At 29.8% G+C, this 14,322-nt stretch overlaps 1 long non-coding RNA gene and 1 pseudogene across 1 annotated transcript in view; both read right to left on the bottom strand.

The window, feature by feature from the left end:
* Positions 1-3,187: 3,187 nt before the first annotated feature.
* LOC120153390 lies at positions 3,188-7,080 on the bottom strand (annotated as a pseudogene).
* Positions 7,081-7,447: 367 nt separating this feature from the next.
* LOC120153477 overlaps positions 7,448-14,322 on the bottom strand; it is a 30,499-nt gene continuing 23,624 nt past the window's right edge. The window contains exon 4 of the long non-coding RNA XR_005518799.1: positions 7,448-7,459. This is a non-coding gene — a long non-coding RNA (uncharacterized LOC120153477). The remainder of the gene's footprint in view (positions 7,460-14,322) is intronic.

Raw genomic sequence — 14,322 nt, 5'->3', positions numbered from 1 at the left:
AATTAAATAAATTTGATCGTCAACTCTTGAATTTTATTCTGATAAATTATATGGACATTGACAACTGTCGTTTTGATGTCAAAATAAATTCTTTCTTCTCGGATAATAATTAAAAGAAAATTCGTAGCGTAGAGAAGTAGGGTCGAATCCACAGGGACTTGGAAAATTCTTAATTTAATGTTTGATTGGTCTATGGCATGCGTGAAAGATAGTAGAATGGGGGGTTTTGGGTAGAATGAGATTTAAATAGTAATAAAGACGATTAAATAAAGCAATTGAAGTAAAAATAGGAGAAATAAGGTTGTGAATAAATACTGTGAAAATAGCCTCAAGCTTCGCTTTGACTCAATTTCCGTAGATCATCGAATAAGATTTTCTCTTCGGGATTCACGTCGGTTACTTTGTCTACAAGGGCTATCTTTGTGACTCTATCTTGTATACCGAATACCCAAGGCAATCTTTGATTCCGGCTTCGGTAATTGATTCTAACAACATCAATTGTTGTAGATCAATTACCGTTTAAGTTCGTGGCGTCCGACTCGGATTGTTGCTTCTATAACCGTCAATTCCGATCTCAAATCCCTCTTGGCGAAGCTATCTCGCCAAGTGTGTTCCCAGGAAGTCGAATTGCTTTCTATAAGTCGAATCTTCTTCCCACACGTTTAATCGCAACAACCTCTTGACTAAAGTCAATCTTTGATTTTGAAAACTGTTTTGATTTTGAAAAATAAACGCAGAGATTGAGAGAGATATTCCGAAGATATTAAAGGACCGTTTCAATTCTCCCGTTGGAATTGAATCATCGCGACAGCTCTCGGCTTATGAAAAGTTTAGCTAAGCATGACAAAAGTCATACTTAACATAAAAACAAAACTTGAAAATAAGAAAAATGAAAAGAACTTGAAAAGTAAAAAGAAAAGCTTTTATAAAACCAAGAGAGAAAAGAAGAATGTATTGCGAATGATGAGTTTAGGCTTATCTCAAGTGGGTATTTATAACCTCTCAAAGCCTAAAGAATAAACAAATAAAATAATAAAATAATACAAAAGATAATTGTTTTTAAATTTAAATTCAAACTTAAACTAGTCTCCTAATGCAACTATGTTCGTCAATCTTCCAGAAGGCGTGCAGACGAAGTCTTCTAGAAATCGCCGCTGACTGGACCTTCTAGAAACTGCCACGTCAGACCACGTCGTACCCAGAGTCGTGCCCAAGTCTCCAGCCGTGACCAAATAATAAAAAAAATACATAATTCGCCCGTTTTATCACCAATTCTGGAAAGTAAAGACCTGCACGAAAATAGACATAACACAACCAAATCAGCAGCAATAACTTCACAAAATCAAAGAAATAACGAACAGATATTAACGATTCTGAGCACTCATCAAACATGCTAAAAGTATTATCTTGTCTATACACTGTGTACTCATGTGCCTAGGAGATGCGGGTTTTTTAAAAATTCTGGCAAGCGGAGAGAACTAACAATTTTCGAAAGGCTATCTCCGGTCTAACAATTTTAAAACACAGAATAGAGATGAAAAGATGGGTTTTTCAGGAATAGTTTTGAAAGAAGAAAAAGCAAAGGCCAGAATTTGTTTCCAAGGAAGCATTGAACCAAACGGCAGATATGGTGGTCCTACTCATACATTCTCAAATGCAGAAGGGGAAAATGTGGATGGTGGTGTTGTTTTCAAAAGCATTGACTTTGATGGACAATGGGAATGATTTCAGTATCTTTGTCTTTTGAGTACAGTTTCATGACTTCATTCAATAGTTCCAAATATGATTTTACTATTTGAATCATTCGGCTTTTGATCCATTTTCCAAAAACATCATGAATGTTGAAGAAAACCCATAAGTGATATGAGTTTTAAGATTGGACGCATCAGTTGACCATGAACCAAGCGTGGTCAATGCAGCATGTGGTTGATAACAAAGCGAGAAAACTCTCAATGAAACAAAATGATCTAAATTAATCGATCGATGAGTCGAATACCAGTAGTTTTACACCAAAAAGAACTGCTTTTATATGAACCACATGAATTCAATCATGAACAATGCTGTGATTACTGAAAACTCTTCCTTTTTGGGTTGGCAAGAACATTTAAGAGACTCAAGTAACATAAAAGGAAAAGGAAACGGCAGATCCCATCAACGTCTATTCATACCATGAAAACAATTAAGCTTACCTCAGTCAATTTATGGTTTAAATGAATTATAAAATGAAAGAAAAGTATGAGAATTAGTATCTGCACATTCAGAAAAGTGAATGGCATAATTATGGCCTCTACTTAGCATTGAAAAGAAGTTTGTGATTGCATCTACACAATTCCTTCAAGAATGTAACACAATCTCCGTTGAAATGAAAACTGTGATAGCAACTCCTGCACTGCAATATTTTATCATGTATGATCTGAATTTAGAAAGAAAAAAAAAACAGACATCATCAAGCAAAATAGACGAATAATGATATGACAAGTTGAATGTAAAAGTAAACGTATTTGTAAGTGTATTCAAGCCTAAGAGACGGGGCTATTCTATATGGTGGAGGGGCTCTAGCCCACCTCTACCAAATCTTTAATTTTATCTTCGATTTACATAATAAATTCAAAAAATTATAATATTATAGTAATCTTAAGTTTTCAAATAAAGTACTTCAACCTCCTCAAACTAATATTTTGACTTCGTTTTAATGTAATAGTGTTATTTCAATCTTCTAGATTACAAACCTCAGCATTAATGGGGGAAATCTCTAACTATAGGAATATATTATTTTAATCATTTTACCAAAATATTGATTGGATGATCACTATTGGTAAATTGATTGTTGCAAAATATGGCATTAGCAATGGCTAGTCAATTAAAGATAGATAATACACAAGAAATAAATAGTCAATTAAAGATTATAGATTGGATGATCATTTTTGGTAAATTGATAGTTGCACAATCTCTAAAAACATACAACACGTTTAGGTATGTATAACTAACTTCTGGGTCATTGTTTTGGGTCATTATTTGAATAAATAAATAATGACTATTTGATGTTCTTTGTATGTAATGGGATTGGGAGAGGGACAAAGGGTTGTTATCATTCGGTAAAACAGGAAAAAGAAACTCCATCGATAAAGTAGAAAAGAAAAAGCAAAAGAGAAAACCGTAATTGTTGACGAACATGAACAAAATGCAGTTTCTAGGTAACGCTTAGAATAGTATTCACAACATTTTGAATTATAATAGCAGACGATCTCAAGTCTCCTTTATACAATAAGTAAAACGAAAGTACACAAATATTGGTAACAAAAAATAATGAGGGACCAAATAAACATTGAGGGTGAAAATGCAATAACATGGCTCCCATATGATATTACAATAGACGCCATTTCTGCAAGATGCAAATATCAAGAAAAGGAATAACTTGCCTCACAATCCAAGGAAGCCACATTGCTTTCTTGCATGCTCGGGGATCAGCTTCACTAGCATATCCACAGGCACTCCCTTCAGTTCTGAAAATGATATGGCGGGACAGCAACAATCATCAGTTGCATGATTCAATAACAAATTTTTAAAATGGACGGAGCATCAAAGCAGAGTATTGGTCTGTTTCTTACCATGAGGCTTGAAGTTAAATAGCGGAGGAAGAAAGCGTCCATTGGGTAGGCGGGTGTTGGGATGCCGTAGCTCATCAAAGAAAGGATGGATCAAAGCCTCAATCTGTATAGGAAAACAAAACAATTATCATAACATGGTACACATATAGGAAATATCTAGCAACTTCAAATACACTAAAGTTAACAGAAGAAAAAGATCAAATGCAGAATCTATGACATGTCAGATCTAAGCCCCACAAATAATTACCTAAATATGAAATACAACTTCTAAGGGAATCTCATAATTGATTCTTTTTTTCAATTTAAAATGAAGAATACAGACCACAGAGAGAAAAGAATAAGAGATTTGGTAACCAATTTGATACTTACAGCTGTACTTCGAAGGTTAGGTGAGTACTGCAATAATCGTGAAACAAGATCCACAGCCTCTGGAGGCATACGCTTATGGAATATCTAGTTGATACATTGATCAATATCATATTAGACATCAACTATTTCACAAAGTTAAGAAATGACATGCCATCTCAACGCCACTACCTTGTGCCATGGGTGTGCTTTAATTTGGGGAAATTTGAACTCTGTGTAGTTAGGATTCATGCACTTTATTTCTTCTCTCGTTGGGGTACCTAAAACCTGCATCACAATCAAACAAATCAGGAAAAAAATTAAAAAGAAAAGGTAATCAAACCGGAAAGAATGGTAGGATAAATCCGAAATCCAGTATCTAGAATGCTGGATGTAAGTGCCGCGAATAAGGAAAGAACTTGGATTGGTTAATATCTTCCATCCTTCACGATTACTTTACAATTTTACAATAATGATATTGTTAAAGCAGTTAATGGTATTTTGAACAAAAAATTACCTTAATAATTTCAACTAGCTGGTCTACTCCACTTTCACCGGGAAACAGGGGCTGAAATGGGAAATTAGTTAATTAATATAAGGAGAAATACATATTTATAACAAAAATACAGGCAAGAAAATGATCTACCTGTCCAAGCAACAGCTCAGCTAAAACACAGCCAGCAGACCAGACGTCAATGGCTGTGTGTATTCAGTTGCACCAAATATCAATTCAGGTGCTCGATAGTACCGAGAACAGATGTAAGATATATTTGGTTCCCCTTTTAACTGGAAAAGTAAGACCAAAAAATTAGACATATGAACACCTAGATTGCTTCTAACCAAAAGAAAAGATTTAACATTTTAATTTGTACATACCAAAACTTTTGCACTTCCAAAATCACAAAGTTTTAGCTGGTGGGTGTGTGGATTGACCTGTCACAAGAAACCATTGAATGAATGAGAGTGTATTCATAAAATAGGAGTTAATACTACATAGTGATAAACCCAACCTCATATGCAAACAAAGATAAGATGGGAAAATTAAGTAATTCCTCAAAGTGAATAACAACACTTTTTCACTCGACAACAAGGGAAATCAAGTGGAAATATGAAAACATTAAGTAAAGGTGATAATAGTGCTTATATAATCTTAAAAGACCCATTACGATTAAATTTTTGCAACAGCAAAGCTCCTTAACATAAGTTTCAGATTTTACACTATAACATATTAGTATGCATACACTAGAATGCTAGATTGTTTTTCCCTCGCCAAACTCCTGGTGCTCCTTTTAGATCATTAAGGTGAAATACCATTGTTTCTGGGTAATGTTTCTCAACTAATAATCAGATTTAAGAACTGATAGCGCTGTACTAAAACACCAATAGAACGAATTTAACAAGGTGAATAACAACATACCAATAAGTTTTGAGGTTTTATGTCCCTGTGGCAAACACCAATACTATCATGAATGTAAGCAAGCGCTCTGCAAATCTGCATCAAGACAAGGACAATTCCAATTCATTATTTGGATTACACATTAACATGGATTTCTTGTTTGTCATATAGAAATAAGATAAAAAAGGGTGAATATTTAACCAATATCATGCCTGGTAAAAATAGAGTTTCACATATATCAGTGGCATCCTTTGATTCATCTTATTGTAATGTTTGATAACACGATGGGCAGTTTCCGGAACATACTCGAGCACCAGATTAAGATAGAGCTCATCTTTTTCAGTTGTGGAGAAGAAACAATGCTTCAAAGAGACAACATTAGGGTGGTCAAGGAGGCGCATGGTTTGCAATTCACGGTTCTTATATCTCTTATCTTGAAGAACCTTCTTTATAGCAACAGTTTCGCCTGTCTCTAAACATTTAGCCTGAAGCACAACATAAATAAAATTCAACTTAGAATATGAATCTGAACTTCTCTCACATAAATGAATAACGAGGATGAAGTCAATCTGCACCTGGAAGACAACCCCAAATGATCCGTTCCCAACGACACGCTCAGCCATATAGCTTATTGTCTGAAACGAGAGGCAGCTTAAGTTAAAAAAACAAAAACAACAAGACAAAAAAACCCGGTTATTGAGGAGAAACTTATAAAATTGAACTAACCTGCTTTGGCTGGCCATTTTTACCACCAATAGTGGTGACAATTATATGCCCTGTCTCGGTTCCATTCCCATCAACTACAGTTGCTTCCATTTCCTGCGGCATAGTAACAGGTTTCGTAAAATCGATCTGAAAGATCGACAATCAATTACCGAAACAAACTAGAAAAATTATCAGCATACCTTGTCATCCCTAATTTTCATATCATTCATTTCATTAGGCAATCTCTCAAAACCAACTGTATTTCCACTATGTTCTCTTACTCCAGAAGTAGGTGCTATGCTAACCGATGCCATTGGACTAAACTAAAATCAAAACGAGAATCTCACAGATCCTCTGTTGAAAAACACCTATTTAAACCAGCAAAGCAACTCAATAAATTACTTGTAAAACATATAAAACAATGTCAACGGTACTCCCTCAAAAGAAATCAGCAACGTCTCTAACATTCAAATAGCATGGCAACAAAAAAAAAACAGCTACAATCCTATGAAGATCATAATAAGCTAACATATATAGAAAAACACATTTAAACCAAAAAGTTACACGAAGTCAGATCAAGCACAGATCCTTTTCTTCCTTAGTGCACTAAGTTCATCATAGTTTATTTTTCACATGAAGTTATAGAATAAAACACTCTACTCAGAGAATAAAAGTTATACACGAGGAAATAAAATCCGAAAACTTAGAAGGAAAGAAGGATCTAAGGTGATGAAAAATGAAACAAAAAGTAAACAAATCTAACGGGAAAAATATTGATCGAAAAGCCAAAAACGGAAACTATTAGATTCGCAACCAAAAAAAAAAAACAACGAAAGAGAGTAATTACCGATTGGGAAGAAAAAAAGTTAGGTGAGTGGGAAGCATGAGATGAATAATACGGGCATATGAATCGGATCTCGAAATGGATCTTTAACGGCGAAGCGGCGTTTTTTAATTTTTCTCGGAGGAGATAAGTTTGAGCTTTCTTTTCCTGCGGGGAGGCTTGTAGCAGTGGGAGCTGTTAATGACGGACGGTCAAAGTGATGAGCCCTGACATTTATGCGTATTTTAAGATTTTTTTATTTTAAATATGCTCTGATTTCAACAGTAGGTAAAGCCTTTCTTTTTGACTGTTCAAACCTGGGGTGGTCCATCAAGTTTTGAATTTGTTTTTTTCCCTACCCTTCACAGGTCTGTAATTCCGGTGGATTTATTCATGAATCTTTTTTCTTCTGGTTTTCAGAATGCGTATTTACTAATCTGAATTTATCCACGTCAAATATTTAACTTTAATGAATTAGTCTTTCAATAAAAAATTTCTGTACACACAAAAATTCTAATTTAAAATATTACTTAAGTGATAATAAGTAACTTATAACTTGAATCAATTTCTCTTTAGTTGTGACTTTCCCTTTTTTATTATATGTACTTTATTTAAAATTTGAAATTTCTTATTACTAATAATGTTACTTAAGAAGTTAAAAAAATGTTATTCAGTTTATCACATTAAATCTATTTATTGTTGATTTTATCAATTTTTTAACTTTAATTTATTATTATTTATAATTTATAATTTATAATTGAAAAAAATATAAAAGTATATTTTAAAAACTTTAAATCAAGTATTTTTTAAATATATATTTTATAAAATTCAATGTTTAAAATATTTAAAATAATTATAGTCTAAATTTAAAAAAATTTACTTTTTAAAATTAATAATGGACATTTAGTGAAACATGGAGAATAAAATTCAAATTTAAATGTCTTTTAAAAAAATCAACAAATTATAAAACTTGCTAAGTGTCATATTTTAAATAGTTAATGATTTTTTTAACTGTCATTAGTGGTCAGACACTTTAAATGATAACAAAGAAAATATTAGTGATCTATCTTAATTAAATTCTTGTTGGGCCTTAATAAACAATCTTTCAATATTAAAAATACATGTTGATTTTATTTTCCAAAAAATAATGTTTAAAATATGTTATTTTATTATCTTACAGTGAAAATGAAATGATACATTAACGAAATTAAAATTATGAAATACTTTAACATAAAGGTAATATTTATTATCATTATTAAACAATATAATTATATTAAAATCTTAAAAAATGATAAGTGTCCAATTTTTTTTGTTCATTTTAGTGTTTAAAATATTTTCGTTAATTGGGCACCACTTACACCGCCGATTGGCCAAAATCCCAATGTCGTTGTTTGACAGAAACCCTAACGATGTCGGTCGAAACAAGAACCCTTGCGCCATCCTTATGTTCAAGCCTATTCACGTTTGTGTTCGGTACTTCAATCCGTTTCACCCTTGCGTTTAAGCATCTTTGGTCAGTTTTGCGCCACCAACATTAGTTTTAAAAGATGCAAGACACAGAGACGCAAAGGGTCCCTGGAATTTAAGAACAATACATATTGAAACGAAAAGAATATTCAGAGCCTAAGTGCAGGTGAAGCAGCATTCCTTTTATAGATAAAACGCAGTTATATCCTAATATTCATTTTACCTCTCATGACTTTATATATATATCATTGATCTATGTGTATCGTCTGATAGTTAAGAAAACTAATAATGCTTAGCACTCTACAAAAGCATTGATGAATTTGGAACAATAATCCTTGTAGACTCTTAAGGAAGCTCTTGGCTTAACTAGGCTACGGATATTTGGCAGACTCTGCACCTGTCTTTTCCTCAACAACCATAGATGGCTGCCATGCAGAATAATTTGTCCATCACACAACTGAACAAAAGAATAACGGACACTCATAGACGTCCCTATCTCTATACGAAGTTCAAAGCGGTGATTCAATGAATCTTGTTGCTACAAAGGCCATGGACAGTTGACAGATCCTACACCTATTTTTGCCTCTACAATCATAGATGATTGCCACGTGGAACAACGTGTCCACCATAAAACTGAATAAAAGAATTCGGGACACTTAAGTCGTCAAATGTTATTAGCGATGTCTAAGGTAGCAGTTTAATATACGCTCAAATAAAATTATTATCGGAAATTTTAATATTTTTGATAAATAATTACATAAAATATTAATTTTTCTATAAAAAAATATTAATATTAAACATTAGCTAAGATATTATTTCTTCTACTAGAAATTAAGTTACGAAATTAATACTTTTAATAACATCTTAATAGTATATTAAAATGTCGTACGGAGTTATTTACCTTGCACCTCTTTAAAAAAATTATAAAAAGATGTGCCTATATGAACTTTTGGGTCATCGTTCCGTCTTTTACTCAAGAAGCATTTTTTTTATGCATCCACGTGCTTTTTGGCGCACTATTTTAAAATTAAGCCACCAACGCTTGCATCATTGATGTGATATCTAAATCAACGAAAAATTCAAGTGTAAGAACACAGTCGGCGATTATTATAATTAGGGTTTTTTTTATATATATAAATACATAGTAGTATTTGTTCCTAATCATTTAACAATAAAGTATAATATCTTTGATATACGCGGAGCTCAAACTCAATATCTCAAGGGATAATAAATTCTTTAACAATTGAGGTCGTTTGATTCGTACTATAATTAAGGTTTAGGATTTGAGATTATAGGGGTTAAAAGATGACAAAGTAGATGTGTGGTCAATTAGTGGTCGACGATGAGTGGGTAGGTGATCGACAACAACAACTATGGTCGTAGATAATTGACGATGATAATAGGAGCTTAAATTAAGAAATTTCATTTTTTATGATTTTTTAAGAATTTTGAGTTTTTTTAAATATTAATATTTGTTTATCGATCAACCGAAATACGCCAAGGGAGATGAATTGACTTTTCAAATAATTTAGTGGAAGCAATTCGAAAAATAATTTATTTCTACTACATTATCTTCCACACTAAAAATTTATCAAATCCACTAGATTTGCTTACCTTTAAGGATAATTTGTAACCTTGCAACACTTCAAGGTTTATACTCAAAAACTTGAATACACTTCGAGGTTTATACCCAAAATCTTGAATACACACCCTCTCAAATAGTAATTACAAATTTAGCAAACAAATGAAAATCTCACAAGGCAAAGTATTACAATGAAAAGATTGATAAATTAAGCACAAATGACTTCTTTGATGTCGGTATATTTGTTCAATATGGTTCTTGTTAACCTTGGGATGCTTTAACCTTCAATCTATACATTATCTATCAATTCTAGCCGTTTGGAGCCATTGGGGACAGTGGCGGATCCAGAAATTTAAGAATGTGGTCCAAAATTTTAATTTTCTTTTTCTAAAATAATAGGTATACAAAATTTGTATTTTTTTTTCTTTTTTCCTTAACACATTAAGTTAAATTTAACTACTTTTCTAAAATAATGGGATGCACTTGGCCCCTATGGGGGCTTAGTGCATCCGCCACTGGTTGGGGATCATTATAGTCGTTACCTACAACCAAAAATAACATTTAATGCATAAGTAATCAATCATTTTATGAAAGGGATTAATTTTTTTTTTAAAATATTTCGACCTTTGCAAGAAAGGGATCAATCATTTAAGGGAAGGGTCAATCCTTTTGGTGAGGGATAAATTCTTTATGGGAGGGAATCGATCCTTTTCATCGAGGGATCAATCATTTTTCTTGAGGGATCAATCCTTTTGTGAAGGGATCGATCCCAAACTTTCTGGAATCCAAGGATCAAACCTTTTACAAGGAGATTGATCCTTTGGTCAAAGGTATTGATCATTTTACCAATGCATTGATCATTCGAGCCAAAAAAAAAACTTGAAAACACAACTTTAAAGTGCGAAAACAATTGAGTATATTTTTGAAAATATTTGACTAAGTTGAAAAACATATTTTTCAAGTTAATTTAAACTTTAAATTATTTTTATAAATTTTTGACAAAATTCAATTAAGTCCAAAATCAATTGTACAATTTAATGTTATATCAAAATACATATTCAACAATATTTTTTAAAGTTTTATTTAAAGTCTGCAGTCTGAAAGAAGAAGATTGTTTGTTTTTTAACGTCTACAGATTGCTAAAATGAACTAAGATATAAATAAACTGAAATATAAATAAACTGATTTTTTAAACTTAAAAGAGTTTTGCAATACTGAGATTTAAATAATTTTAGTTTTACAATACTGAAATTTAAATAATCCATACAACTACAATATAAATTATTTAAAATAAATCAATCCATATTTTAAAATAAATCAATCCATACTAATAAATTATTTAAAATAAATCAATCCATACAACTACAATAATAAATCAATCCATATTTTAAAATAAATCAATACATACTAATAAATTATTTAAATAAATCAATCCATACAACTACAATAATAATCAATCCATATTTTAAAATAAATCAATCCATACAAATAAATTATTTAAAATAAATCAATCTATACTAATAAATTATTTAAAATAAATCAATCCATATTTTAAAATAAATCAATTCATATTTTAAAATAAATCAATCCATACTAACAAATTATTTAAAATAATCAATCCATATTAATAATTATTTAAAATAAATCATCTATACAACTACAATAATAAATCAATCCATATTTTAAAATAAATCAATCTATACAAATAAATTATTTAAAATAAATCAATCCATACTAATAATTATTTAAAATAAATCAATCCATATTTTAAAATAAATCAATACTAATAATTATTTAAATAAATCAATTCATACTAATAAATTATTTAAAATAAATTATTTTAAAATAAATCAATCCATATTTTATAATAATTTATTTTAAAGTAAATTATTTTATAATTATTTTAAAATAAATTATTTTAAAATAAATTATTTTAAAATAAATAACCTTATTAAATTATTTAAAATTATTTTAATAAATAACTATTTTATATTGTTCTTGAAGAGGTTTGAAGACCTTTAAAGACATAAAACCAAGTCTGCACCAAGAAGAGCTCGCGCAGACGTTTGAAGAGCTTCTGTCTTCTAAAAAATAAACAGTCTGCGAAGCCTAATGTCTGCGCGTAGTCTGCTCGACGCAGACATAAGTGGTTTGAAGAGCTTGCACAGTGAAAACAAACACCACCTAAGTTGGTGCCCCTATGATGATTGGACTTTACTGGAATTTCACTTAGGTGGTGTTTGTTTTTGCAGAGGTAAAAGGTCTGCAGTCTGCGGACCACACCTGCAGGCATCTGCAGAAGAGGTTGACCAAAAGTCTGCAGTCTGCAAGAAGAAGAATGTTTGTTTTTTAACGTTGCAGACTGCTAAAATGAACTAAATATAAATAAACTGAAATATAAATAAACTGATTTTTTAAACTTAAAAAGAGTTTTGCAATACTGAGATTTAAATAATTTTAGTTTTACAATACTGAAATTTAAATAATCCATATAACTACAATAATAAATTATTTAAAATAAATCAATCCATATTTTAAAATAAATCAATCCATACTAATAAATTATTTAAAATAAATCAATCGATACAACTACAATAATAAATCAATCCATATTTTAAAATAAATCAATCCATACTAATAAATTATTTAAAATAAATCAATTCATACAACTACAATAATAAATCAATCCATATTTTAAAATAAATCAATCCATACAAATAAACTATTTAAAATAAATCAATCTATACTAATAAATTATTTAAATAAATCAATCCATATTTTAAAATAAATCATTCATATTTTAAAATAAATCAATCCATACTAATAAATTATTTAAAATAAATCAATCCATATTTTAAAATAAATCAATCCATATTAATAATTATTTAAAATAATCAATCCATACAACTACAATAATAAATCAATCTATATTTTAAAATAAATCAATCCATACAAATAAATTATTTAAAATAAATCAATCCATACTAATAAATTATTTAAAATAAATCAATCCATATTTTAAAATAATCAATCCATATTTTAAATAAATCAATCTATACTAATAAATTATTTAAAATAAATCAATCCATATTTTAAAATAAATCAATTCATATTTTAAAATAAATCAATTCATACTAATAAATTATTTAAAATAAATCAATCCATATTTTAAAATAAATCAATCTATACTAATAAATTATTTAAAATAAATCAATCCACACAACTACAATAATAAATCAATCCATATTTTAAAATAAATCAATCAATACTAATAAATTATTTAAAATAAATCAATTCATACTAATAAATTATTTAAAATAAATTATTTTAAAATAAATCAATCCATATTTTATAATAATTTATTTTAAAGTAATTATTTTATAATAAATTATTTTAAAATAAATAACCTTATTAAATTATTTAAAATTATTTTAATAAATAACTATATTTTATAATTGTTCTTGAAGAGGTTTGAAGACCTTTGAAGACATAAAACTAAGTCTGCACCGAGAAGAGCTCGTGTAGACGTTTAAAGAGCTTCTGTCTTCTAAAAAACAAACAGTCTGCGAAGCCTAATGTCTGCGCGTGGTCTGCGCGACACAGACATAAGTAGTTTGAAGAGCTTGCACAGTGAAAACAAACACCACCTTACCGTTATTCAAGGCACGCCTTTTTTTCCCGTTTTCCACGCAGTATATATTTTAAGTTCGACTGAATTTAGTGTTGCCGATTCATCTGCATTAAACTATTAGAAATTAAAGAGTTTAAAATTATTAATTTATTATTATTATTGAATATTATAATATAATCTTTTAAGCAATAAGGGTATAACATAAATTATGTTAATGTCATCTTTGTTTTTATTTTTTATATATAATATTTAAATATAATAAATTAAAAATTACTAGTTAATATATTTGAATACAAAACATTTATCATTTTACCTATGATTTTTAAGAAAATTTTGATAAATATATTTTGAGAAAACTAATTCATATATCATTGAACTTTGCTTGTTGACTCGTTTATACAACTAAACTTTCAATTTTATCAATTATAATTGAATTTTAATTTTACATTCAATTATGTCACTCCGTTGTTAAGTCACTAACAAGACGATTACATGACTAACGATTGCTGACGTAGTATGTCACACCAAAACAACGTAATTTTGATGTAATTGTTTTGATGCCTAAAACGATGTCCTTTTAGACACTAAACTTTAGGCTTATATCGATTTTGCCATTAAACTTTTAAATAATTTACTTTTTGGCACTACATTTTTTTATCGTCGTTGATAGCTAATTATTGTCCGTCACTGACCGTCTTTCACGATAAAATTTGAACGACGAACTACATACATCAAAATTAGCTTCATCAAGTGATCATTAAAAGA

Source organism: Hibiscus syriacus, unplaced genomic scaffold (assembly GCF_006381635.1).
Source record: "Hibiscus syriacus cultivar Baekdansim isolate YM2019G1 unplaced genomic scaffold, ASM638163v2 tig00111100_pilon, whole genome shotgun sequence".
Classification (NCBI taxonomy): Eukaryota; Viridiplantae; Streptophyta; class Magnoliopsida; order Malvales; family Malvaceae; genus Hibiscus; species Hibiscus syriacus.
This window is presented reverse-complemented; position numbering and strand designations above follow the sequence as displayed.